Consider the following 27,362-nt stretch of genomic DNA (forward strand, 5'->3'; position numbering starts at 1 on the left):
CGCCATGTGGGACAACCTGGTCACCTTATAACTTCTCCAGTGCTTAGAACAGTGCTTTGCACATAGTAAGCACTTAATAAATGCCATTATTATTATTACTATTATCCATCTCATCGCCAACCCCTTTCCCACATCCTCCCTCTGGCCTGGAACTCCTTTCCCATCCGTGTACACCAGACCACCACTCTCCCCAATTTTAAAGTCTTATTAAGGTCATATCTCCTCCAAGAGACCTTCCCTGATTAAGCTCTCTTTTCCCTGGCTCTCTCTTCCTTCTGTGTCATCCATGCTGGGAAGCAGCATGACCTTGTTGGTAGAGCACGGGCCTGGGAATCCGAAGAACCTGGGTTCTAATCCTGGCTCCACTGCTTGTCCGCTGTGTGAACTTGGGCAAGTCACTTAACTTCTCTGGGCCTCAGCTACCTCATCTGCAGAATGGAGATTAAGACTGTGAACCCCACGTGGGACAAGGACTATGTCCAACCTGGTTAGCTTGTACCCACGACAGTGCTCAACACATAGAAAGCACTTAACAAATACCATTATTATTATTAATAATGATTAGGTATTTGGATCTCTATCCTTTAGACACTTGGTATTCACTCACCCTCAGCCTCTCAGTGTGTATGTACATATATGAAATTGTTTATATCAATGACTGTCTCCTCCTCTAGACTGTAAGCTCATTTGGGACACGTGATGACATGTCTACCAAGTCTGTTGCACAGGGCTCGCCCAAGTGCTTAGTATGACATTCTGTGCTCTGCACATAGTAAGTTCTCAATAAATACGATTGAATGAATGTATGTTCTGCACACGGTAAGTGCTCAATAAACACCACAGATTAATTGATAGTATGGCTATCCTGATTTACAAATAACCTAGATTCTCATCCTATGCAAAATGTGGATACCTTGTGGCTAGTTGCTATGGAATTAAGGTATAATATGGTGGGTGATCTCAGGAGGTCTTGTCTTTGGGAAAGATATAGAAACAAGGACCTGACATTGTGAATTTCAGAGATTCCAGCGTGGCCTAGTGGAAAGAGCACAGGTCTGGGAATCAGAGGACCTGGGTTCTAATACCTGCTCTACCACCTGGCTTCAGTGTGACCTTGGGCAAGACACTGAACTTCTCTGAAGTTTCATTTCTTTAGCTGTAAAATTGGAAATTTAACATCTGTTCTCCCTCCTACTGTGAGAACTCTCCGGGAGAGGGACTGAGTCCAGCACTTAGTTCAGTGCTTGGCACATAACGACCAAAGCAGCATGGCCTAGTGGAAAGTGCCCAGGCATTGAAGTCAGAGGACATGGGTTCTAATCCCGGGTCCGCCATGTATCTGCTGTGTGACCTTGGACAAGTCACTTAACTTCTCCTGACCTCACTTACCTCATCTGTAAAATGGGGATTAAAAGTGTGTGCCCCATGGGGGAAAGGGACTGTGTCCGACCTGAGTTACCTTATATCTACCCCAGTGCTTAGAACAGTGATTGGCACATAGTAAGTGCTTAACAAATACTATTAACACTATTAACAAATACTAAGGTCATTAGTATCATTACTACTTCACTTCTCTGTGCCTTGGTTTCTTAATCTATAAAATGGAGGATGAGATGCCTCGTGGCTCAGTGGAAAGAGCACGGGCTTTGGAGTCAGAGGTCAGGGGTTTGATTCCTGGCTCCGCCAATTGTCAGCTGTGTGTCTTTGGGCAAGTCACTTAACTTCTCTGTGCCTTAGTTCCCTCATCTGTAAAATGGGGATTAAGACTGTGAGCCCACTGTGGGACAACCTTATCACCTTGTAACCTCCCCAGTGCTTAGAACAGTGTTTTGCACATAGTAAGCGCTTAAAAAATGTCATTATTATTATTATTATTATATATTATTAGACCAAGGGATCTATCTGCCCCTTGGACTGTGAGCCCCTTGTGGGACAGGGATTGTAGCTAATCTGATTATTTTGTATCAGTTCAGCATTTAGTGTGGTACTTGACACATGGTAAGCGATGAACAAACACCACAGTTATTCTTCTTATTCATTATTTTCCCCACAGGGTTCAGCCTAGGGGATCCACTGAAGTTTCTGAGCAAGCAATGGGTGATTCCAGTCTCTTCCATTTCTAATTGGCGTCCTCACGGAGCAGGATTTGGAAGGCCTGCTGCCCAAGTCCACCTAAGCAAGGTAAACAGGCATGACTTATTTCAATCCATATCACAGAGGCAGTCAACAATGAAGGGTGGATTCCCAAAGGGCCCGCTCCTTCTCTCTTTGGTGAACCACAGAGGACAGATGCAAATTTCAAGTGCAATTGAGTTGATCCTGTTTTGCCTGCTTGATCTGGGTAAATGAACCAACCGAAGGACAAAAGATTTAATGAAGAGTAACATAGTCGGGTCTGAGTAAGCCAAGCCCAACTCCCCGCGCTTCAAAAACTTCCAAGGACTCATCCCATTGCTCCCCTTTGAAAATCAGATTCCTGGCGTTTTGTCCTGTTCCAACTTTGGTTTAGAGCTGAAATGTGTTTTATGGAGGCTCGGTAGAGAAGGCTGTATTCAGAGGGGGAGTAATTGAGTTCAGATTTTATAAGAAATCGAGAAATCGAGAAGCAGCGTGGCTTAGTGGAGAAGAGCCCGGACTTTGGAGTCAGAGGTCATGGGTTCAAATCCCGGCTCCGCCACCTGTCAGCTGTGTGACTTTGGGCAAGTCACTTCACTTCTCTGGGCCTCAGTTCCCTCATCTGTAAAATGGGGATGAAGACTGTGAACCCCCTGTGGGACAACCTGATCACCTTGTAACCTCCCCAGCGCTTAGAACAGTGCTTTGCACATAGTAAGCGCTTAATAAATGCCATTATTATTATTATAAGAACAGTGCTTGGCACATAGTAAGCGCTTAACACATACCATAATCATTATTTTGCATACTTAGAAAACTACCCATTCCCGTAGGTAAGTCAGTGTTCCCAATATTTTATGGACGACATTACCAGATCTCGTAACGTAGTCTATAACTTAGAGCAATACCTTAACTGCTTTTCTACTATGACATAGTAATGTAATGTCAATACCTTGCAATCTTCACGGGGTATTGTGTCTGAAGGACAAATCCACTCCTTTTCTCTCCTTCGGAATATGTGGGTATACCAGGAAACTAGCTAGCCTCTCTTTCCTGTGAAAACTGCTTTACCACGCAGATCATGCTTCGGAGATTGCATCGATCTGAACTCTATTATTTTAGTGTAGGAAAAGAACATTTCACTTTTGTTAAGTTACAAGACCGAAGAATTGTCTGAAAGCCTGTGGCATAAACAGCATATTCTGCCATCGTCGCTTGTTCAGTCAAGTATTTTGTATTAATTAAATGTTCAGCGTGACTCCTCTAAGGGTTCATGAACTGTAATTATATTTACAACTTCAAATGGCTTTAAGATCCAAAAGGTCAGAGAGACATATTGCAGGGACACAGATATGTAAGAAAATACTGGGAAAAACAAGATTTCTACATGTTCTTCATCCATCTTATAAAAGGAGTTTGATATTATGGGTAACCCTTCTTTGCTCCATATTCACCCATTCCCTTGGAAAACTCATTCACTCCTTTTGCTTCAACTATCATTTCTGTGTGAATGATTCCTAAATTCCTCAGTACCACAACTAAGAACCTCAATCTCTTCTATCTCGTGGTCTACCTCTTGCCCATATCTTCCCTGTGACTTGGAACTCCCTCCCCCTTCATCTCTGACGGCACCTATGTAGATTGCTGTAACATTTATTTATATCAAGGTCTGCCTCCCCCTATACACTGTAAGGTTCTTGTGGTAATAATAATGATGGCATTTGTTAAGCACTTCCTATGTGCAAAGCACTGTTCTAAGCGCTGGGGGGGGGATACAAGGTGATCAGGTTGTCCCATGTGGGGCTCACAGTCTTCATCCCCATTTTCCAGTTGAGATAACTGAGGCTCAGAGAAGTTAATTGACTTGCCCAAAGTCACACAGCTCACAAGTAGCAGAGCCGGGATTAGAACCCGTGACCTCTGACTCCCAAGCCTGGGCTCTTTCCATTGAGCCATGCTGCTTCTCTGTAGGAACACCTCTACCAACTCTGTTGTATAACACTCTCCAAAGCATTTAGTTTGATGGTCTACACATGGTAAGTGCTCAGTAAATACCATTGACTGATTGACAGATGATCACTCTTCCCCCCCTTTAAAATTCTACTAAAGTCACATCTCCCTGAAGAGACCTTTTTATGATACTAGTTAAATGCTTACTATGTTCCAGGCACTGTACTAACCTCTGGGGTAGATAGAAGATAATCAGGTTGCCCACAGTCCTAGTCCCATATGGGGCTCATACTCTGAGTGTGAGCCCCTTCTAGACTGTGAGCCCACTGTGGGGTAGGGACCGTCTCTATATGTTGCCAACTTGCACTTCTCAAGCACTTAGTACAGTGCTATGCACACAGTAAGCGCTCAATAAATACAATTGAATGAATAAATGAAGGAGGAAGATTTAATCTCCATTTTACAGATGAGATAAAATGCACAGAAAAAGTTAGGTGACTTACCCAAGGTCACAGCAGAAAAGTGACTGAGGCAGAATTAGAACTCAGATCAAGTGGATCATCATCCTATGACGTGAATACCTATAAATCATATGTTATACATCCTTTATATTAATGTGTGTCTCCACCTCTAGACTCTAAGCTCATTGCGGGCTGGAAATGTGTCTACCAACTCTACTGTATTATACTCTCCCAAGCTCTTAGTACAGTGTTCTGCACACAGTGAGTGCTCAATAAGTACAATTGTTGATGAAGATTTTGGTGATGCTGATGATTGTGAGGAGCCCTCAACAAGTTGTTTTACAAGTCACTGTTTGTGATCCCATGGACAACAACAAAGAAGAAACTCCTGAGAGGCCTGGGGTGCTCTACTGGACGACAGGTCATTGCCGGCCTGTGGGGTCAGGACAAGGAGGGAGATGTGGCCTTCTCTCCCTGTTCTACCCAGTGATGGGCTTGGACAAATCAACGACTGCCATGTAGAGGCATAACTGCAACACCTAAGGCAGATAAAAGGCAGTTGCTTTGAATTGTAAGAAGGAAAGCAAAGCAGGGGAAGCAGCATTCGAAAGAAACACTCCAGAGAGGAAGCAGCTCTGGGAAGAAGCAGCATTTAGAGAGACACAGCGTGGGGGAAGTGGTGCGGGGAAGAGGCTGGCAGCATCAGCGGTCGACGTCGTCAGGAATTTCTCCCAACCTTCTGCCGCAAGATCGGCAAAACGGGCTCTCTTGACCAGCAGACTGGTGGAATGGAGTGAGTGTGTGTATGTATCACTCCCTTGCACATTGGTAAAACTAAGTAAAAAACTTTCCACAGTAACCTTGGTGGTTGATGGTGTGGTTTGATTCTCTACATGTCATTGAAGCTCCTCCAGCCCAAGAAAGTCCTGGTAGAACAGTGCTGTGCACACAGTAAGCACACTGTAAATACTATTGATGATAATGAAGATTTTAGTGATGATGATACTGACGCCCAGGCCACGCTGCTTCTCACTCTCATCTTCCTTGTATAGGCCCTCATTTCTAGACTGTGAGCCTGTTGTTGGGCAGGGATTGTATCTATTTGTTGCTGAATTGTACTTTTATTTTTTAATGGCATTTCATTCATTCATTCATTCAGTCGCATTTATTGAGCACTTACTGTGTGCAGAGCACTGTACTAAGCACTTGGGAAGTACAGGTTGGCAACATATAGAGACGATCCCTACCCAACAACGGGCTCACAGTCTAGAATGGGGAGGCAGACAACAAAACAAAATGTGGTCAGGTGTTAAGTCATCAGAATAAATAGAAGTAAAGCTAGATTCATTCATTCATTCAATCGTATTTATTGAGCGCTGTGTGCAGAGCACTGTACTAAGCACTTGGGAAGTACAAGTTGGCAACATATAGAGACGGTCCCTACCGAACAGCGGGCTCACAGTCTAGAAGGGGGAGACAGACAACAAAACAAAACATATTAACAAAATAAAATTAATAGAATAATTATGTATAAGTAAAATAGAGTAATAAATATGTACAAACATATAGACATATATACAGGAGGAAAGAGGGGCCTCAGTCTGGGAAGGCCTCCTGGAGGATGCCTTTATTAAGGCATTTATTAAGCGCTTACTATGTGCAAAGCACTGTTACTTTCCAAGCACTTGGTACAGTGCTCTGACACAGTAAGTGCTCAATGAATATGATTGAATGAATGAACTTCCCCTACTGTCCCTGCCTTCTGCATCACCTCTGCACTTGGGTCTGTACCCCTTATGCACTTGATAGTCACCCCATCATTCATTCAATTGTATTTATTGAGCCCTTATTGTGTGCATAGCACTGTACTAAGCGCTTGGGAAGTACTAATTGGCAACATATAGAGACGGTCCCTACCAACTACAGCTCACAGTCTAGAAGGGGGAAACAGACAACAAAACGAAACATGTAGACAGGTGTCAAAACCATCAGAATAAATAGAATTATAGCTATATGCACAACATTAATAGAGTAGTAAATATGTACAAGTAAAATAAGTAGAGTAATAAATCTGTACAAATATATATAAGTGCTGTGGGGAGGAGAAGGAGGTAGGGCGGGAGGGTCATGGGGAGGAGGAGAGGAAAAAGGGGGCTCAGTCTGGGAAGGCCTTCTGGAGGAGGTGAGCTCTCCTTAGCCACATATCCTTATACTATGCCATCTTTCCTAACTATAATATATACTAATGCCTGTCTCCCCCTCTAAACTGTAAACTCTTTATTGGCACGGATCACGTCTGCCAACTCTATTGTCCTGTAATAATAACAGTGATAATAGTAATAAAATTGTGGTATTTCTTAAGCACTTATTAGGTACCAGGCACTGTACTAAAAGCCGGAGTGGATACAAGCAAATCAGGTTGGACACAGTCCCTGTCCCACATGGGGCTCACAGTTTTAATTCTCATTTTACAGATGAGATAATTGAGGGACAGAGAAATGAAGTAACTTGTCCAAGGACAAACAGCAGACAAATGGCAGAGCCGAGCTCAGAACCCATGTCCTTCTGACTCCCAAGCCCATGCTCTATCCTCTAGACGATGCTGTTTCTCACTGTAATAATAATAATAGAAATTATGGTCGTTGTTAAGCACTTACTGTGTGCCAAGAACCATTCTAAGCTCTGGGATAGATACAAGTCAAGCAGCTTGGACACAGTCCCTGTTCCACATGGGGCTCACACTCTTAATCCCCATTTTACAGATGAGGGAACTGAGGCGAAGTGAAGTGACTTGCCCCAGGTCACACAGCAGACACGTGATGGAACCGGAATTAGAACCCAGGTCCTTCTGATTCCCAGGTCTGTGCTCTATCCACTAGTCAATGCTGTTTGTCACTGTAGCCCGCTTTTTCAGACTAAGACCTCTTTTCCCTGAGACTAAGCCCCGTTTTCCTCAGCTCCCCCTCTCTTCCAGGTCACCTCAACTCACTCCCTTTGCTCTCCCCCACACCCCACAGCACTTATGCATATATGTTTATATCTATAATTATATTTATTTATATACATACCTGTTTACTTGTTTTGCTGTCTGTCTCTGTCCTTCTAGACTGTAAACCCATTGTGGGCAGGGATTTTCTTTATTGTTGAATTGTACTTTCCAAGTAGTGTGCTCTGCACACTGTAAGTGCTCAATAAATATGACTGAATTGAATGAATGAATGTACTCTCCCAAATGCTCAGAACTGTGCTCTGCATGCAGTAATATCTCCATAAGTACCACTGATTGACTAGCTTTGGACACTTAAGACACTTCCTTAGGATCTCCAGGGCTAAGGTCACTATGGCACAGCCCGTTGGATAATTTACAATGAGAGACAATCCACAACGCAATTGGCATTAAGTAAAGTTGCATCGTACAGCCACTTCGGTTAAGCTGATTTTTTTTTCCCATTCCCCTGTAAGAGTCAAAAGGAACCTGGAAGTCAGTGTTAAAGTCTGCTTATAGTCCTCTGGGAAATTCTTCCAGTTCAACAGAGTGCAAACAAAAAGACAGCCACTCAGGAAATGCTCTATGTCAATAATGTGCTGAAAGTGCACACACAAGCAATATGCCAAAAGAATGTGGAGCGCAAACTCAGTGAGCATAGCATTATAGCTGATCCAACCCTGTTGAAACTGAGGTCAGATGCCACTTTTCACCAGTGCAGTCTCCAGTCAGTCCAAACTGTCCATCAGAGATACGGGGCCAAAAACTGCCCCTGGGATTCTGCTCCCTGAGAGAGAAAGAAGTGGGAAACCATTATCAAGGAGAACTACGTGGTCTTGGGAAACTTTAGAGGCGTGAAGATGACTCCATTGCATTTCTCCTAGGATTTGGGCAGCGTCGGCCACAAAAGTCATACACGCTCACCAAATTGCCGGTCATTAACAGGCAGGATCCAGGCTTCCGGATTTCAATGGTGGTTGAAGATACACATGACAGATTTGCCTCTGAACAGCACCAGGAAGGGTATAGAAAAAAAAAAAACAACAAAGGAGGCATTGTTTTACCACTTTAGGAAATTATGTTACCCTCACACCTAGAATAGTGTGTGCAGTTCTCCTCATTTAGGAAGGACATTATAGAGAGGTACAGAGGAGGTACAGGGAAGGGAGAGAGGGCAGCTTCTGAGAGAGAATGGATCAGGACTCTTTCGTCCAAACAGATAAAGGCTGAGCGGAAAGACTAACAACTCCATTGAATTGTACTTTCTGCAGCTCTTAGTACACACCATACCTGCTCAATAAATACCACTGATTGACTGATTGATGCTTAGAAAATCAAAAAAAGGCTGGGCCGGGTGAAAGTAGAATAGCTGTTCATCAATTCCCACAACCCCAAGACCACTGAAACCTGACGGCAGGCAGCTCCAAACGAACAGAAGGAAACACTTTTTTTTACACATGGTAAACCCAATAGAATCCACTGTCATAAGAAATTGAACAGATTTAACAAACGTTACAAGAAGGATTTGGATACATTTACCAACAGCAAGCCTATATTGGTTACATTAGAGTAAAAGCAGAGATATTATATGATAATAATAACAGTAATAATAATTATGAAAAGTTGTTGCATTTGTTAAGCACTTACTATGTATCAAGCACTGTCCTAAACACTGGACTAGATACAAGTTAATCAACTCAGACACAGTCCGTGTCCCACATGGAGCTAAAAGCTTGAGTAAGAAGGAGAAGAGATATTGAATCTCCATTTTCCAGATGAGGAAACTGAGGCCCGGAGAAGTTAAGTGACTTGCACAAGGCCACACGACAGGCAAGTGTCAGAGTCAGGAGTAGAATCCAAGTCCTCTGACTCCTAGGGCAATGCTCTTTCCACTATGCAATGATCTGCTCCTCCATGGTACTTCAGCAACCGTGAGGAAATGCGTCAAGAAAATGCAAAGCAGAAGCATTATGTGCGGCTTCAAACTCCAAACCAAGATCGAGGCCTACAGAGTGGCACTGGCTGGTTTCTGAACCTTAGATCTGCCTTAGATAGCAGATAGATATATTGATCATTTTCTCAGTCATCGGCTCTCTCTTGGGAAGACAACAAATGGTGGCTGATTCCCTCACAACAGGCTGAACGTGTCCCTTCAGAGCAATGTTCGTGACCCTTCCAGCTCAATTCTGCTGCTCTGAGTTACATGGTTGACAGCAGAGTACCAATAATAATAATAATAATAATTGAGGTATCTGTAAAGTATTTTGTAAATCTAAGCATTAAGCTAAGTGCTGGAGTTGATAGAATATAATCAATCAGCCATAGCCCCTTTCCCACATGAGGTTCATGCTTTAAAGGGGAGGAAAAACAGATATTTAATTCCCATTTTATAGATGAGAAAACTGAAACACAGGGAAGTCAAATGGCCTACTCAAGGTCATACAGAAGACAAGTGGCAGAGCAAGGATTAGAACCCAGCTAATAAGTAATAACAATAATAATAATTGTAATATTTGTAAAGTGGTTACTATGTGCTAAGTGTAATACTAAGCACTGGTGTAGCTACAAGATAATTATGTCTCATTCATTCATTCATTCGTATTTATTGTGCACTTACTGTGTGCAGAGCACTATACTAAGCGCTTGGTAAGTACAAGTTGGCAAGATATAGAGATGGTCCCTACCCAACAGTGGGCTCACAGTCTAGAAGTGGGAAACAGACAACAAAACAAACATGTAGACAGGTGTCAAAATAGTCAGAACAAATAGAATTAAAGCTATAGTCATTCAATCATATTTATTGAGCGCTTACTGTGTGCAGTGCACTGTACTAAGCATTTGGGAAGTACAAGTTGGCAACATATAGAGATGGTCCCTACCCAACAACAGGCTCACAGTCTAGAAGGGGGAGACAGACAACAAAACAAAACATATGCACATCATTAACAAAATAAATAGAATAGTGAATATGTACAAGTAAAATAAATAGAGTAATAAATCTGTACAAATGTATATATATACACAAGTGTTATGGGGAGGGGAAGGAGGTAGGGCAGAGGGGATGGGGAGGAGAGGAATAGAGGGGCTCAGTCTCACATGAGGCTTAAATTCTAAGCAGGAGAGAGGATAGGCACTGAATCCCCTGTTTGCAGATGAGAAAACTGAGGAACAGAGATATGCTGTATATATGTATATATGTTTGTACATATTTATCACTCTATTTATTTTACTTGTACATATCTTTTCTATTTATTTTATTTTGTTAGTATGTTTGGTTTTGTTCTCTGTCTCCCCCTTTTAGACTGTGAGCCCACTGTTGGGTAGCGACTGTCTCTATATGTTGCCAACTTGTACTTCCCAAGCACTTAGTACAGTGCTCTGCACACAGGAAGCTCTCAAAAAATATGATTGATTGATTAATCAATTTGCCTATGGTTGCACAGCAGGTCATTGCAGAGCTGGGATTAGAACCCAGGTCCTCGGACTGCCAGGCCCAGGTTATTTCCATTAGGCCACACTGCTCCTAAAGCAGAGCTCTTTCATGATGAGAAACCAAAGGTGGACGAAACCTCATGAGAAGTCCTGGGAGTGAGGTGAGCCCACTGTTGGGTAGGAACTGTCTCTATATGTTGCCAACTTGTACTTCCCAAGCGCTTAGTACAGTGCTCTGCACACAGTAAGCGCTCAATAAATACGATTGATGATGATGATGATGATTAGGTTTGGACTCTGGCAACGCAGGAGGAACGGACCCAGCCTGGGGAGGATGGGTCTGATCGAGCCAAGGTTTGGTGCCTTAACTTGTGAGGTGGAGACAGAAAAGCCCCAACACTGACAGTCCCTACAGAAAATTGCTTTCGTTGTCGGTCGCAGGCAGGTCGCTCTGAGGACAGGGTCACAATTGTAACAGTGATGATCATAGCATTCGTTAAGTCCTTACTATGAGCCAAGCACTGTGCTAAGTACTGAGGTAGAAACAATGCAATCAGATCAGATCCAGTTCCTGTCAACCAATTCAGCAGTATTTATTGAGCATTTCCTGTGTGCAGAGCACTGTACTAAGCACTGGGGAAAGTACAGTACAACAGAGCTGTTAGATTCGATCCCTATCCCCACAGAGTTTATAGTCTATGGGAGAGACAGATATTAAAATAAATTACAGATAGGGGAAATAGTAGAGTATAAGGATATCGACCTTATTAAAGTCATGTGTCCTCCAAGAAGCCTACCCTATTTCCCCTCCTCCCTCTCCCTTCTCTGTCACCTTGCATTTGAATCTGTACACTTTATTTACTCAACCCTCATCCCCACAGCACTTCTGTACCTATCAGTGATTTGTTTTAGTGTCTTTCTCCTCTCCTGTAAGCTCCTTGTGGGCAGGGAACATACCTATCAACTGTTATATTGTCCTCCCCAAAGCACTCAGTATAGTACTCTGCTTACAGTAAGCACTCATTAATCCCATCAATCAATCAATCATATTTATTGAGTGCTTACTTTGGGCAGAGCACCGTACTAAGCATATTGGGAGAGTATAATATAATAACAGACACATTCCCTGCCCACAGTGTGTTTACAATCTAGATGGGAAGGCAGACATTAATATATTCGCAGCATTGGGTAGTGGATAGAACTCAGGCCTGGGACTCAGAAGGTTGTGGGTTCTAATTCCGGCTCTGCTGTGTGAACTTGGGCAAGACACTTCATTTCTCTGTGCCTCAGTCAGCTCATCTGTAAAATGCCCATGTGGGATAAGGGTTGTGTCCAACCTGATTTGCTTATATCCACTCCAGCTCTTAGTACAGTGCCTGGCACACAGTAAGCACTTAAATACCATAATTATTATTATTATTATCAACAAATATAGAATAAATAGAGAAGCAGCATGGCTCAGTGGAAAGAGCCCAGGCTTTGGAGTCAGAGGTCATGGGTTCAAATCCCAGCTCCACCAATTGTCAGCTGTGTGACTTTGGGCAAGCCATCACTTCACTTCTCTGGGCCTCAGTTCCCTCATCTGTAAAATGGGTATTAAGACTGTGAGCCCCCCGTGGGACAACCTGATCACCTTGTAACCTCCCCAGTGCTTAGAACAGTGCTTTGCACATACTAAGTGCTTAATAAATGCCATTATTATTATTATTATTATTATTAATAAATTAATTACAGATACATACATAATGCTGTGTGGTTGGGGGGGATGAATAAAGGGAGCAAGTCAGGGTGACGCAGAAGGGAGTGGGAGAAGTGGAAAAGGGGGCCTAGTCAGGGAAGGCTTTGAGGATGGAGAGATTAATTGTCTGTCAGAAGACATTTCAGGGCAGGGGTAGGACATGAGCAAGAGGCTTGGTGATGAGATAGATGAGTTCGAGGTACACTGAGATGTTCGGCATTAGAGAAGATAAGTATGTGGGCTGAGTTTTAGTAGGAGAGTAGCAATGTGAGGTAGGAAAGGGTAAGATGATTGAGAGCTTTAAAGCTGATGGTGAGGAATTTCTGTTTATTGCATAGGTGGATGGGCAACCAGTGGAGGTTCTTATGTGGTGGGGAAACATAGCCTGAACATTTTTGTAGAAAAATGATCTGGGCAGCCGAGTGAAGTACGGACTGGAGTGAGGAGAGGCAGGAGGAAGGGAGGTCGACAAGGAGGCTTATACAGTCATCAAATCGGGATAGGATAAGTGTTTGAGTACAGTCTAAGGGGTAAGAAAAGGTTTACAGATTTCACACTGACACTTGGCTTTGCAGCTCCCATTTAACTTGGAGAACATTACTGGTATCAAGTTCAAATGCTGCATTAAACAAAAAAAATCCATATGCCTTTGGGCATACAGTTGCCTTTTGTCTACAATGACCATTGGTCGAGTTTGATAGTTCATTTTTCTACCCAAACATGTGCCAGAACAGTCAAATCAAGTCATGGCCTGGCTCAGACTGAACGAGACGTACAATTGAACCTAATGATCAGAGCTTGGGTTTGATCTGAACAGCTCTGACGAGCTGCTTTATGGGAGTCAGGGGAAAATAGATCTCAAAAAACAAAAAACAAAAAAACTCATCCCTCACTTGTCTTTTTCTAGTCTAGGTGTTGGCTTTCTTTATAGCACTGACACATGTTTTTTTCTGAGTCTCTACAGGAGGCTATTCACATCTCCACTGAAAAGAAATGCCCCAAAGCAATTTAAGTGTGTTCCTAGAGTTAAAAAGTCCTGGATTTGAGGGACATAAAAAATGTAACCACGCATAGACCTTCTGTGTGCAGTTAAAATAAACACCAGCCAGCTAAATAAATATGCACTGCAGCTTTTTCTGAAGGCCACCTATTAAGTTGTTACTGGGCCCTGTGAGAGGTTCATATGGACTCTTAACCCCTTGTAATCCCATGCCATACTAAGTTTGAAATCATGTAGAGGCCTTCTCTGACTAAGCCCTCATTTCCTTTTCTCCCACTCCCTTCAGCATCATCCTTGCACTTGGATTTGCAAGTGGAAATCTCCAGTGTTTGCCAATCAGCCTACGAATCAAGCAAAAACTCCCCACTCTCAGCTTCAAAGCTCTCCATCGCCTCGCCCCTCCTACCTCACCTTCCTTCTCTCCTTCTACAACAATTGTATATATTTGTACAGATTTATTACTCTATTTTACTTGTACATATTTACTACTCTATTTTATTAATGATGTGCACATTCTATTTATTCTGACCATTTCGACACCTGTCTACATGTTTTGTTGTCTGTCTCCCCCTTCTAGATTGTGAGCCCGTTATTGGGTAGGGACCGTGTCTATATGTTGCTGACTTGTACTTCCCAAGCGCCTAGTACAGTGCTCTGCACACAGTTAGCACTCAATAAATACGATTGAATGAGTGAATGACAGTAAGCACTCAATAAATACGATTGAATGAATGAATTTGCTCCCTTTATTCACCCCTCCCTCAGTCCCACAGTACTTACGTACATATCCATAATATATTTATATAGATCAATGTCTGTCTCCCCTGCGGACTGTAAGTTTCTTGAGGGTAGTGAAGTTGCCTGCCAACTCTGTTATATTGTACTCTCCTAAGTGCTTAGTACAGTGGTCTGCACACGGTAAGCACTCAATAAATATGATTGATTGATTGATTGATTATATTAGAATTGGTAACAAAGGGAACTGTTTTATATTTTGTACTCCATACCTTGCTAGAGTTTCCTCAATTTATACAAAATAAATTTAACCAGGCAAAAATTCAAGTATGAGGAGCAGGGGGCAAGAGGGGAAAAGGACTGCAAAGAATTAAAGCCAGGGTTCTAGCCCACAGAGGTGTTGTAAAAAATAATTCATTATATCAAGGAACAATTGGATAAATATCTCTAAAGGACCTTGAGCTCTTTGAGGAAATATCTTTAAAGGGCTTTGAGCTCTTCAGAGATAGGCCCCCATATAGAATATTATATTTTATGATTTCAAAGAACAGAGACACAGCCATATGCCCGCATATTCTGCGGAGTAATTGTCGTCTATTTCTCATGTAAATTAACTTTCAGGTGCTGGGTAAATTGGTAAAATTTTCCCATCATCTGCTTAAACGTGTTAGGACTTTTCTTCCAGCTAGACCATTAAAATCTGGTTCCTCCTGCCTCGCATAATGGCTTGCTTCATTGAAAAATAATGAGAATTAACGAGACAGTTTGCACCTGTTTTTTCCATCGGAAATAGGTCACAGTTTCTTAGTACACGTTGCTCTGCTCAGGTAATGAGCCCTTTCAGAACTGGCAAGGAGGTGTCAAAGTAATCAGCCCCAGCAGGTGATTTCACCAGATGAACTACACGGATGGTCTCCACTACCTCTCTGGGCTGACCCCTTCCTCTTTTGAGAGTCACTTCAACAACACATCTCCCCAATAAAAACTGGAAGTGGATCAGATTGAAGCAGTATGGCCTAGTATAAAGAGCACAGGGCTGGAGAGTCAGAAGGACCTGGGTCCTAATAGGGGCTTTGCCACTTGTCTGCTGTGTGACCTTGGGCAAATCACTTCAGTTCTCTGTGCCTCAGTTACCTCATCAGTATAACCGTGAGCCCCATGTGGGACAGGGACTTGGTCCAACTCTGTTTACTTGTAATAATAATAATAATAATGATAGCATTTATTAAGCACTTACTATGTGCAAAGCACTGTTCTAAGTGCTGGGGAGGTTACAAGGTGATCAGGTTATCCCATGGGGGGCTCACGGTCTTAATCCCCATTTTACAGATGAGGTAACTGAGGCCCAGAGAAGTGACTTGCCTAAAGTCACACAGCTGACAATTTGCAGAGCCGGGATTAGAACCCATGACCTCTGACTCCAAAGCCCATGCTCTTTCCACTGAGCCACGTTGTATCCACCCCAGCACTGAGTACAGTGCTCAGCATATAGTAAGTGCTTAACAAATGCCAGTATTACTATTATTACACATCCTATTTGACAGGGTGGCTGGTGAACGCTTGCTGGATGCTTTCAGCAGCAAAATCCAGCATTCTTCAGAGCTGCTCATTAAGAAGCTAGTGTCCATTTAAATCAGGTCTGTGGGCTTCCCGATCTTGTTCAGTTTTTTAGTGAACCTGTCCCCTTTCCTAAATTGTCACATGAGGGCAACTGGCCCCAAATTGACTGTTTCACCATCCTGAGAAGCAGCATGGCTCAGTGGAAAGAGCCCAAGCTTGGGAGTCAGAGGTCATGGGTTCTAATCCCAGCTCCTCCACATGTCTGCTGTGTGACCTTGGGCAAGTCACATAACTTCTCTGAGCCTCAGTTCCCTCATCTGTAAAATAGGGATTAAGACTGTGAGCCCCAATCAATCAATCGTATTTATTGAGCATTTACTGTGTGCAGAGCACTGTACTAAGCGCTTAGTGACCCCACGTGGGACAACCTGATCACCTTTTACCCCCCTCCCAGCATTTAGAACAGTGCTTTGCACATGATAAGTGCTTAACAAATGCCATCATTATTAGTATTATTATCCTTGGGAGGTGGTGAATCTTGGCACATCTTCAGTCCTGCAGGCCCCCAAAATGACCCTTGAATGAGGAAAAAGTCTGAGCCCCCTGTGGGACAGGGACCGTTTCTGCCCCGCTTAATTATCTTGTAGCGACGTCAGTACCTGGAACATGGTAAGTGCTTAACATCACAGTTGTTATTATTATCGTTCCTAATAAGAAGTCAAATGGCACCAGCAAGGCCCAAAGAAACTGTGACAGTTCAATCCTCTTTGCCTGCTGTGCTTCATCAGGTGTCTATTTCTGGCAAAACGGACAATTCTGTGCTGGGTTTCTCTGGCTACAATTTGAACACCCACCATTTGACCCCAGGGGAGCCTGAAACAGCCCTCTGTTTCCTGGTCTCTCTCCCACCTCTCCCTCCCATTCTGACCATCACAAATGGACTGTCTCCTGCTCAGCCATTAGTGAATCTCCCTAATCTACCGGGGGGTTGTTCAATAAGAAATGTAGTCAGGTTTCCAAAAATTTAAAATATTTAATACTACAGTTCCCTCCTTAAATAGACCCAGTTTATCACCTTGCACTTTACCAATCCCACTGAGGAACAAACCAACATGACATAGTGGATAGAGCACGGGCCTGAGAGTCAGAAGTCCAGGGGTTCTAATCCTGGTTCTGCCACTTGTCTGCTGGATGACCTTGGGCAAATCACTTCACTTCTCTGTGAGTCACTTACCTCAATCTGGAAAATGGAGATTGTAACTGTGAGGTCTACGTGGGACAGGGACCGTGTCCAACCTGATTTGCTTGTATTCACCCCAGCACTTAGTACAGTGCTTGGCATGTAGAAAGTGCTTAAAAAATACAATTATCATTATCATTTTTTTTTCCAAATTAGACATCATAGCAATCTCCCAGAAATGTGTTATCCCACCACTGACTTTCCCATCACTATAGACGGCACTACCATACTTCCCATCTCACAAGCCCGTAACCTTGGTGTCATCTTTGACTCAACTCTCTCATTCACCCCACACATCCAATCCGTCACCAAAACTTGCCGGTCTCACCTCCACGACATCGCCAAGATCTGCCCTTTCCTCTCCATCCAAACTGCTACCTTGCTGGTTCAATCTCTCATCCTATCCTGACTGGATTACTGTATCTGCCTCCTCTCTGATCTCCCATCCTCCTGTCCCTCCCTACTTCAGTCTATACTTCACTCTGCTGCCTGGATTACTTTGTACAGAAACGCTCTGGGCATGTTACTCCCCTCCTCAAAAATCTCCAGTGGCTGCCTGTCAACCTACGAATCAAGCAAAAACTCCTCACTCTCAGATTGAAGGCTCTCCATCACCTCGCCCCCCTCATACCTCATCTCCCTTCTCTCCTTCTACAGCCCAGCCCTCACCCTCTGCTCCTCATCTCCTCACTGTGCCTTGTTCTTGCCTGTCCCACCATCGACCCCCGGCCCACGTCCTTCCCCTGGCCTGGAATGCCCTCCCTCCATACATCTGCCAAGCTACCTTTCTTCCTTCCTTCAAAGCCCTACTGACAACTCACCTCCTCCAGGAGGCCTTCCTAGACTGAGCCCCCTTTCTCCTCTCCTCCTCCCCATCCTCCCTGCCCTACCTCCTTCCCCTCTCCACAGCACTTGTATATATTTGTACAGATTTATTACTCTATTTATTTTACTTGTACATATTTACTATTCTATTTGTTGTTAATGATGTGCATATACCTTTAATTCTATTTGTTCTGACGATTTTGACACCCATCTACGTGGTCTACATGTTTTGTTGCCTGTCTCCCCCTTCTAGACTGTGAGCCTGTTGTTGGGTAGGGACCATCTCTGTATGTTGCTGACTTGTACTTCCCAAGCGCTTAGTACAGTGCTCTGCACAGAGTAAGTGCTCAATAAATGATTGAATGAATGAACGAATGTTCAACTTGTGGCATGACCCTATTTAGGCTGATAGGAGATGCCAAGGCCTAGTGAGGTCAGGCCACTTCCATAGAATGGGCCAATCCTTATGGAACCTGGCCCCTGAGTGATTTCCCAAGAAGAAGCAACATGGACTCATGGAAAGAGCATGGGCTTGAGAGTCAGGTGACCTGGGGTTCTAATCTCGACTCTTTCCTTGCCTGCTGGATGACCTTGGGCAAGTCACTCAACTCCTTTGGGCCTCAGTTTCCTCTCCTATACAATGGGAATTCAACATCTGCTGTCCCTCCTGCTTAATTAGACTGTGAGCCCCATGTGGGGCAGGGACTGTATCCAACCTGATATTCTCATATCTATCACCATGTTTAGTATGGGGTTTGGCACATATTAAGCACTTAAATATCTCAGTTAATACTATAACAGTCCTTCTAGAGGCGGGGGCTATTCTGGGTGAATTCTCTACATGAGTGAGGTAACCCTCTTCATACCAAGAACTTCCAGAGTAAATGTCCCAATTCCCAAAGGAAAAGTCTGACTTGAGTCTGGAAAACAAATGAAAAGCAGTGGGCATATTTTAGCCTTACAAAGAAAAGCGGTTTAGGTAAACCACCACCCACCAAATCACTCGGGTTCACTTTAAGAAGGTTTAGCAAATCAGACACCTACAAAAGTCATAAACCTATAATTGCCCCAAATCACTTCATTTATAAGATTAGGAGCCACAGGCTCACTGAATATAATATCATCTCTTATATGTGGCATACAGCAAGGAGAGTATGTCCTGAGGGATATTTTTTCCTAAACCATGAGAGCGTTCCTCTGTCAGTTCTCAGAAAATACTGAATGAGTATGTGCAGGTAAATGGCTTGGCCATAAATGAAAGCATATCAACTCTGGAAAGCCTGAAGACAGGAATAAAATGGAATTGGAAATGTCATGCCGTTGATAAAAGCAATAGTCCCAAATTATGACAGAATTATAGCAATCTGTCTACCAATGGTATGGATTTTATATACATATCACTAACTAAGCTTCTCTGTGCCTCAGTTCCCTCATTTGCAAAATGGGGATTCAACATCTGTTCTCCCTCCTACTTAGACTGTGAGTACCATGTGGGACCAGATTATCTTGTATCCACCTCGGAGATTATTGCAGTGCTTGACACATAGTAAGCGTTAACAAATTGTCTTGTCTTATGCTGTCGAATGCTTCTCCGACCCTTGGTGACGCCATAGACCCATCTCTCCCAGAACGCCCCACTTCCATCTGCAATCGTTCTGGTAGTATATTCATAGAGTTTTCTCAGTAAAAATGTGGAAGAGATTTATCATTGCCTCCTTCAGCACAGTAAATAGTAACCTTGAGTCTCCACCCTTGACTCTCTCCCGTGTGCTGCTGCCCAGCATAGGTGACTTTTGACTTTGTAGCTGATCACCTGTCAATCAATCAATCAATCATATTTATTGAGCGCTTACTGTGTGCAGAGCACTGTACTAAGCGCTTGGGAAGTACAAGTTGGCAACATATAGAGACAGTCCCTACCCAACAGTGGGCTCACTTGCTAGCCACTGCCCAGGCTAGGAATGAAATGGGTATGCCTCTGTTCGATTCTCCCTCCCATAGACAAGCCTGGTAGAGTATTGGAAGAGCTCCAGGTGCGACCCTCCAAGGGGAGCTTAACCAGTACCACCATTATTATCAATCATAATTATTAAGAACTTACTCTGGGCAGAGCACTACACTGTAAGTGCTAGAGAGACTAGAACACCATCGAGTTGATAGACACGATCCTTTCCCTCAAGAATTTTACAATCAGGAGAAAATAAATGCATGGAAATATGACCAGTCACATGTTGATGGTCAGTAACCCTTACTTTATAAAGAGAATTGAGAGTTAAACTGTTTCCAAGTTCCCAAAGCTACAAGTCTAAGAGCATTTTTAACAAATGGACTGCAAGAAATCTGAGAGATTTCCCAGTTAACCTAGGCAAGCAAGAAGCTGTGTAACTAGCCATTGAATTATGGCTCAATATTATTTTTTAATAATAATTATTATCATTATTATTATGGTATTTGTTAAATGCTTAATATGTGCCAAGCACTGTTCTAAGCGCTGGGGTAGATACAAGGTAGATACAGTCCCTATCCCACATGGGGCTCACAGTCTTAATCCCCATTTTAGAAGTGAGGTATCTGAGGTACAGAGAAGTTAAATGACTTGCCCCGAAATCATGTAGCAGACAATCAATCAATCGTATTTATTGAACACTTACTGTGTGCAGAGCACTGTACTAAGTGCTTGGGAAGTACAAGTTGGCAACATATAGAGACAAGCCCTTGCTCTTGTCACTAGGCCATGCTGCTTCAACTCATGTATTCAATATATCACTAAATCCTCTTGGCTCTACTTTCACAAGTTTGCTAAATTTTGCCCTTTCTTCTCCTGCCAAACTATCACAATCTGAGCACTTATCACCCAGATGTCTGGATCATTTTTCTCCCAAACTGTTCAGTCCATATTTCCCCACTCCTCAAGAACCTCCTGTAGTTCATTCATTCAACTGTATTTATTGAGCGCTTACTGTGTGCAGGGCACTGTACTAAGTGCTTGGGAAGTACAAGTTGGCAACATATAGAGATGGTCCCTACCCAACAGTGGGCTCACAGTCTAGAAGTTATCCATCAACCTCCACATCAAACGAAAACTCCTTAACATCGACTTCAAAACACTCCATCAGTTTTACTCCTTTTACCTTACCTCACTTATTACCTTCTTCTACCCAGTCTGACACTTTGCTTCCCTTCACCAACTTATTCACTGAACCTTGACCTCGTTTGTCTTGTCACAGATCCCTTGCCCACATCCTCCCTCCCCCTTCATATAAGACAGACCACCACTCTCCCCACCTTCAAAGAAAGCCTTATTAAAATCACTCTCCTCCAAGAGGCCTTCCTTGATTTAGCCCTCTTTTCACCTATTCCCTCTCCCTTCTGAGTTGCCTAGTGCTTAGAACAGTGCTCAGCGCTTAGAACAGTGCTCTGCACATAGTAAGCGCTTAACAAATGCCATCATTATTATTATTATTATTATTACCCTTTAACCATTTAATATTCACGTCACCCTCTGCCCCACAACATTTAGGTACATATCCATAATTTATTTTCATTAATACCTGTAGATATAAACTCCTTGTGAGGAAGGAACCACATATCTACCAACTCTGTTGAATTGTACACTTCCAAGTGCTTAATACAGTGCTTAGCCACAGTAACTTCTCAATAAATACCACTGATCGATTACTTCGACAAGGTTATCTCTTGTAATAAGAGAAGATATATCTTGTAAGGAGAAACAGCATAGAACACAGGTCTGGGAATCAGAAGGACCTGGCTTCTAATCCCAGCTCTACCACTTGTCTGCTGTGTGATCTAGGGCAAATCACATCTTTGTGCTCAGTTTCCTCATCAGTAAAATGGGGATTCAGACTTTGAGCCCCGTGTGGGACATTGACTGTGTCCAAATTGATTAGGTTGTATCTACCCAAGTACTTAGTACGGTGCCTGGCACATAAGTGCTTAACAAATACCATTAAAACAGTTTAGCCCCATTACTGCGTGCTTGCCAGTTTTTCTCAAGTATAAATATGAGGCGATGAAGGCAGAGACTCACCTTCTCCCTAAAGTTTAGCCTGAACCTCCTCAGGACACATTGACCAATGGGTGAGATAAAACTCTGAAGTAAATGAATCCAGTGCTCATAACAAGATAAAACCACCTCAGACATGGGGCTGGCTTCCAGAAATAAGGGAGAGGGGCAGTCTCCCCAGAGTGCACCATCAGAGGCAATTGCATTTAAAAATTGGAAAATTTCCAGACTCCCTCTGGGCTAGAAATGGCAGCTATATTATCAGGGCCCTGGGAAAGAAACTCAATGGCTCTGGAGCCAAAACTTGTTGTGGGGTGGGCTAGAGGCTATCCAGGAGAATCACTCTAAGTTCAAAGCTGTGGGTGAATTCTGGTCTGACATTTCACCTGACTGTGTACCCGTAGAGCAATACAAAAACTGGCACGGAGGGGCCTTCAGGGGCCCAATGCCTGAGGCTGACCTTGCTCTGGTCCTGAGACACATGTAGGAAAAAAAAGTCTTATTTTTAGAGAACTACTCTTTTACAGTGTATGTTTTACTACTTTTACTACTATTTTTAGGGAACTACTCTTTTACAGTGTATGTTATGTTAAAACCCAAGTAAATAATACTAAACGACAATTATAATACCAAGAAGAAGGGTCTGTTTCTCTACATTTCATCTCCCCAGTTGGGTTTTCAGGGCTTGGTTCAGAAATCGATTTAGTCACACTCTAAACTGAGAGATTCAAAGAAATCAACCAGACCACAGACTCACTCCTGAGATGATAAATCCTTTAATGATTCGTCTTCCTTTGTTCACATGCCAGAGGCAAAAAGATAGTCGCATTTGAAATGTAAAAATAATAAGACGACCCATTCAGGGTTTCCAAGTCGTGGAAGTGGCAAAAACATATTAAGGGCTTAGGCCAACATGCTGAACCAAATTACTGCCTAAAAGCTACTGAAAAGACCAACTCCTACTTTGATGATAGGAGAAGGACAGAGGGTAGAAGAGGCTGAAATGGAGAGAGAGGAATAAGAAAGAGTCCTTAAAGTTTATTTGCATTTTTTAAATAGGAAAAAAGATCAACTTTCTCTCACTTTTTATTGGTTATGTGCATTGCATAACTGTTGGCTACAAAGAACTCTTATGCAAGGGTTCTAGCCCCTTATGTAAATCTTTTCTCAAAGTAAACTTTGCAGGAGTCAAAGGTCAATTATCTAATGGTTAAAAAGAGATTGCTAGTCAGACTGCACATCAATTGAGAGAGAGATGACTGGTGTTTCTGAAGCAGTAGGCCCCTGCCTGACTTTTTTTTATATACCATCAGCTCATTGTGGACTTGGTAAATACAGCAACTGTAACAATCTAATGTCTTTATTTTCTATCCCAGTGTTTCTCTGGAGACAATGCGCATCGCACAGCATATTCAACAAGGAAGGTCTGTTTTATTTTACTCCTTCAAACACCCACAACCAAAGTTGTTGGCTTTGAGCTCCTCTAATTGCCTGGGAGTGTTATTTTGGAGAAAATAAGGTAAATGAAAGCCATTTTCCTAATGGTTTTCCATGCAGTTTATGTCTCTCAAGATACTTCAACACCTCCACTCTCCAAAGCATCCCTAATTCTTTTGTGCCAGGGCTCAATTGGGAGGCTGAGTGATCTAGGTTTGCCGTAGTGGCTGCTTCCAAAGGTGATGTGAATGCTTAAACTTTACAGGCACTATCTTTCCTTAACTAAGCACTGGATAAAGCATGGGCCTAGGGTTCAGAAGGACCTGGAGTTCTAATTCCGGCTCCGCCCCTTATCTGCTGTGTGACCTTGGGCAAGTCACATGCTAATGCTAACATTCTCACTGGACTCTAATCTCACCAGCCTCTAGCCCGCAGCCTATTCATTCATTCATTCAATTGCATTTATTGAGCGCTTACTGTGTGCAGAGCTCTGTACTAAGCACTTGGGAAGTACAAGTTGGCAACATATAAAGACGGTCCCTATCCAACAACAGGCTCACAGTCTAGAAAGGGGAGACAGACAACAAAACTTGTAGACAGGTGTCAAAATCTATCTCTGGCCTGGAATGCCCCCCATCCTCTTATCAAACAGATAATTGCTCTCCCCCACTTGAAAGCCTTATTGAAGGCACACCTCCTCCAGGAAGCTTTCTCTAACTAAGCCCTCCTCTCCTCTTCTCTCACTCCCTTCTGCATTGCCCAGACTAGCTCATTTCATTCATTCTCCTTCCCATCCCCACAGCAAACATGCATATATCTATAAATTATTTATGTACATTAATGTCTGTCTTCACCTCTAGACTGTGAGATCATTGTGGGCAGAGAATGTGTCTGTTGTTGTATTGTACTTTCCCAAGCACGTGGTACAGTGCTTTGCACACAATAAATGATTGAATGAATGAATGAACATAACTTCTCTGTGCCTTAGTTACCTCATCTGTGAAATGGAGATTAAAACTGTGAGCCCCAAGTGGGACAGGGACTGTGTCCAATCTAAGTAGCTTGTATCTACTCCAGGGCATAGAACAGTGCTTGACACATAGTAAAAGCTTAATAAATGCCATCATCATCATCTGATTGTTGAGAGATCCATCTGTGAGACAGTCTCCAATTCAAAACATTTTGGCCTATCTAGTCTGTTTATCAATATCAATCAATGTGTAATTATTGTGTACTTAATTGTGTGCTTAATTGTGTGCTTAATGTGTACAGAACACTGCACTGTTCAATCAGATTTATTCAATCATTTATTGAGTGTTTACTGTGTGCAGAGCACTGTATTAAGCACTTGAGAGAGTACAATACAACAATAAACAGATGCATACTACTACTAGTATGTAGAGAAGCAGCGTGGCTCAGTGAAAAGAGCAAGGGTTTGGGAGTCAGAGGCTGTGGGTTCTAAACCCCATTCCATCACTTGTCAACTGTGTGACTTTGGGCCAGCCACGTAACTTCTCTGTGCCTCAGTTACCTCATCCCTGAAATGGGGATTAAAAGTGTGAGCCCCACGTGGGAAAACCTGATTACCTTGAAGCAGCTTGGCATAGTGGAAGGATCCCGGGTTTGGGAGTCAGAAGTCATGGTTTCTAATCCCACCTCCACCTCTTGTCATCTCTGTGACTTTGGGCATGTCACTTGACTTCTCTGTGCCTCAGTTACCTCATCTGTAAAATGGGGATTAAGACTGTAAATCCCACGTGGGATAACCTGATTAAGTTGTATCTACCCCAGCGCTTAGAATAGTGCTTGGCACATAGTAAGTGCTTAACCAACACCATCATTATTACTATCTACACCAGCACTTAGAACAGTACTTGGAACATAGTAAGCCCTTAACAAATACCATTCTTATTGTTATTTTTATTATCATTACTACTCCCTTCTGCATTGCCCTGATTAGCTCCCTTTGCTCTTCCTGCATCCCAGCCCCAACGCACTTATGTACATATTTGTAATTTTATTAATTTGTATTGATGTTTGTTTCCCACCTCCCCCCCACCCAGACTCTGAGCTCATTTTGTAGCAGGGAATGTCACTGATTATTGTTGTGTATTGCTTTATGTACTTTCCCAAACACGTAGTATGGTGCTCTGCACACAGGAAGTGCTCAATAAATATGATTGCATGCATGCATGAATGAATACTACAACTACTAATTATTATGTCAAGCACTGCTCTAAGTGATGAGATCGGTACAAGGTCAATAGGTTGGACACAGTCCCTTTCCCACGTGGGACTCATAGTCTTCATCCTCATTGTCCAGATGAGGGAATTGAGGTTCAGAGGAATTAAGTGTACTGCCCAAGGTCACACAGCAGACAAGGGGCAGAGCTGCAGTTAGAACCCAGGTCCTCTAACTCCCAGGCCTGTGCTGTTTCCATCATTCATTCATTCAATTGTATTTATTGAGCGCTTACTGTGTGCAGAGCACTATACTAAGAGCTTGGGAAGTACAAGTTGGCAACATCAGGCCATGCTGCTTCTCCATAGCGTTCATAAGAGTACCATATAACAATATAACAGAGTTGGTAATAATAATAATAATAATAATAATAATAATAATAGCATTTATTAAGCACTTACTATGTGCAAAGCACTGTTCTAAGTGCTGGGGAGGTTACAAGGTGATCAGGTTGTCCCACAGGGGGCTCACAGTCTTCATCCCCATTTTCCAGATGAGGTAACTGAGGCCCAGAGAAGTTAAGTGACTTGCCCAAAGTCACACAGCTGACAATTGGCGGAGCCGGGATTTGAGCCATGCTGCATAAGTAGCCCAATTTATGCATGTGTGAATGTGTGTTTAGGGAGGAGCAGGAAGGGAAGGGTGTCTTCCCACCCCAAGGGTGCCTTCTGGCCTCATTTCAGGAAAGATCTTGCAAAGGGATCCCAACTCCTTCAGCTCTACCCAGTGCAACGGGGGCCCTCCAGGAAACACTTCGATTGCAAGCCCCATGTGGGTCGGGGACTGTGTCCAATCCGAAGAAACAGCATGGCCTAGTGGATAGAGCACGTCCTGGGAGCCAGAAGGTCATGAGTTCTAATCCCGGCTTTGCCACTTGTCTGCTGTCTGATCTTGGGCAACACACTTCACTTCTCTGGGCCTCAGTTACCTCATCTGTAAAATGTAGGATTGAGACTGAGCCCCACATGGGACTTCATCCAACCTGATTTGCTTATATACACCTCAGTGCTTAGTACAGTGCCTGGCACAGAGGAAGTGCTTAACAAGTAACACAATTATTATTATTCACTTGCATTTAGCCCAGCTCTTTGTACCGTACGTGGCACATAGTAATCACTTGATTAATACCACAATTATCATTATCATTGTTCTTTGAAAACATTCATTTTGAAGAAAAAATGACTAGGAAATATTTTTTCTATCTCTGGATAGAACACGGTGTATTGCTGAAAGAAATGGCCATGCTCACAGATGCAATGCTGTTTAAAGCCTGTAAATGATAAGGTGGGTTTTCCAAAATGTGGGGTTCATTAGGAATGTTACCCCAACATGGAGACCAGAGTTTACACGGGCTCCATCCTGGTGGGAGTCCTGAAAGGACAGTGTGGTGGTTTCCAGGAACATAAGTTCACGTCTGCTTCTTTCAGCTCAGAGATGAATGTCTTTTAAATCAATGGTATTTACTGAGTGCTTACGGTGTGCGGAGGACTATACTAAGGACTTGGGAGATTACAAGAGACACATTCCCTCCCCACAACAAACATAAAGTCTAGAGGGGTAGACAGACATTAGTAAAACTGAGATAATTAAATTACGGATATATATGTATCCACTGGG

The sequence above is a fragment of the Tachyglossus aculeatus genome, chromosome 4 (genome assembly GCF_015852505.1).
Source record: "Tachyglossus aculeatus isolate mTacAcu1 chromosome 4, mTacAcu1.pri, whole genome shotgun sequence".
NCBI lineage: Eukaryota > Metazoa > Chordata > Mammalia > Monotremata > Tachyglossidae > Tachyglossus > Tachyglossus aculeatus.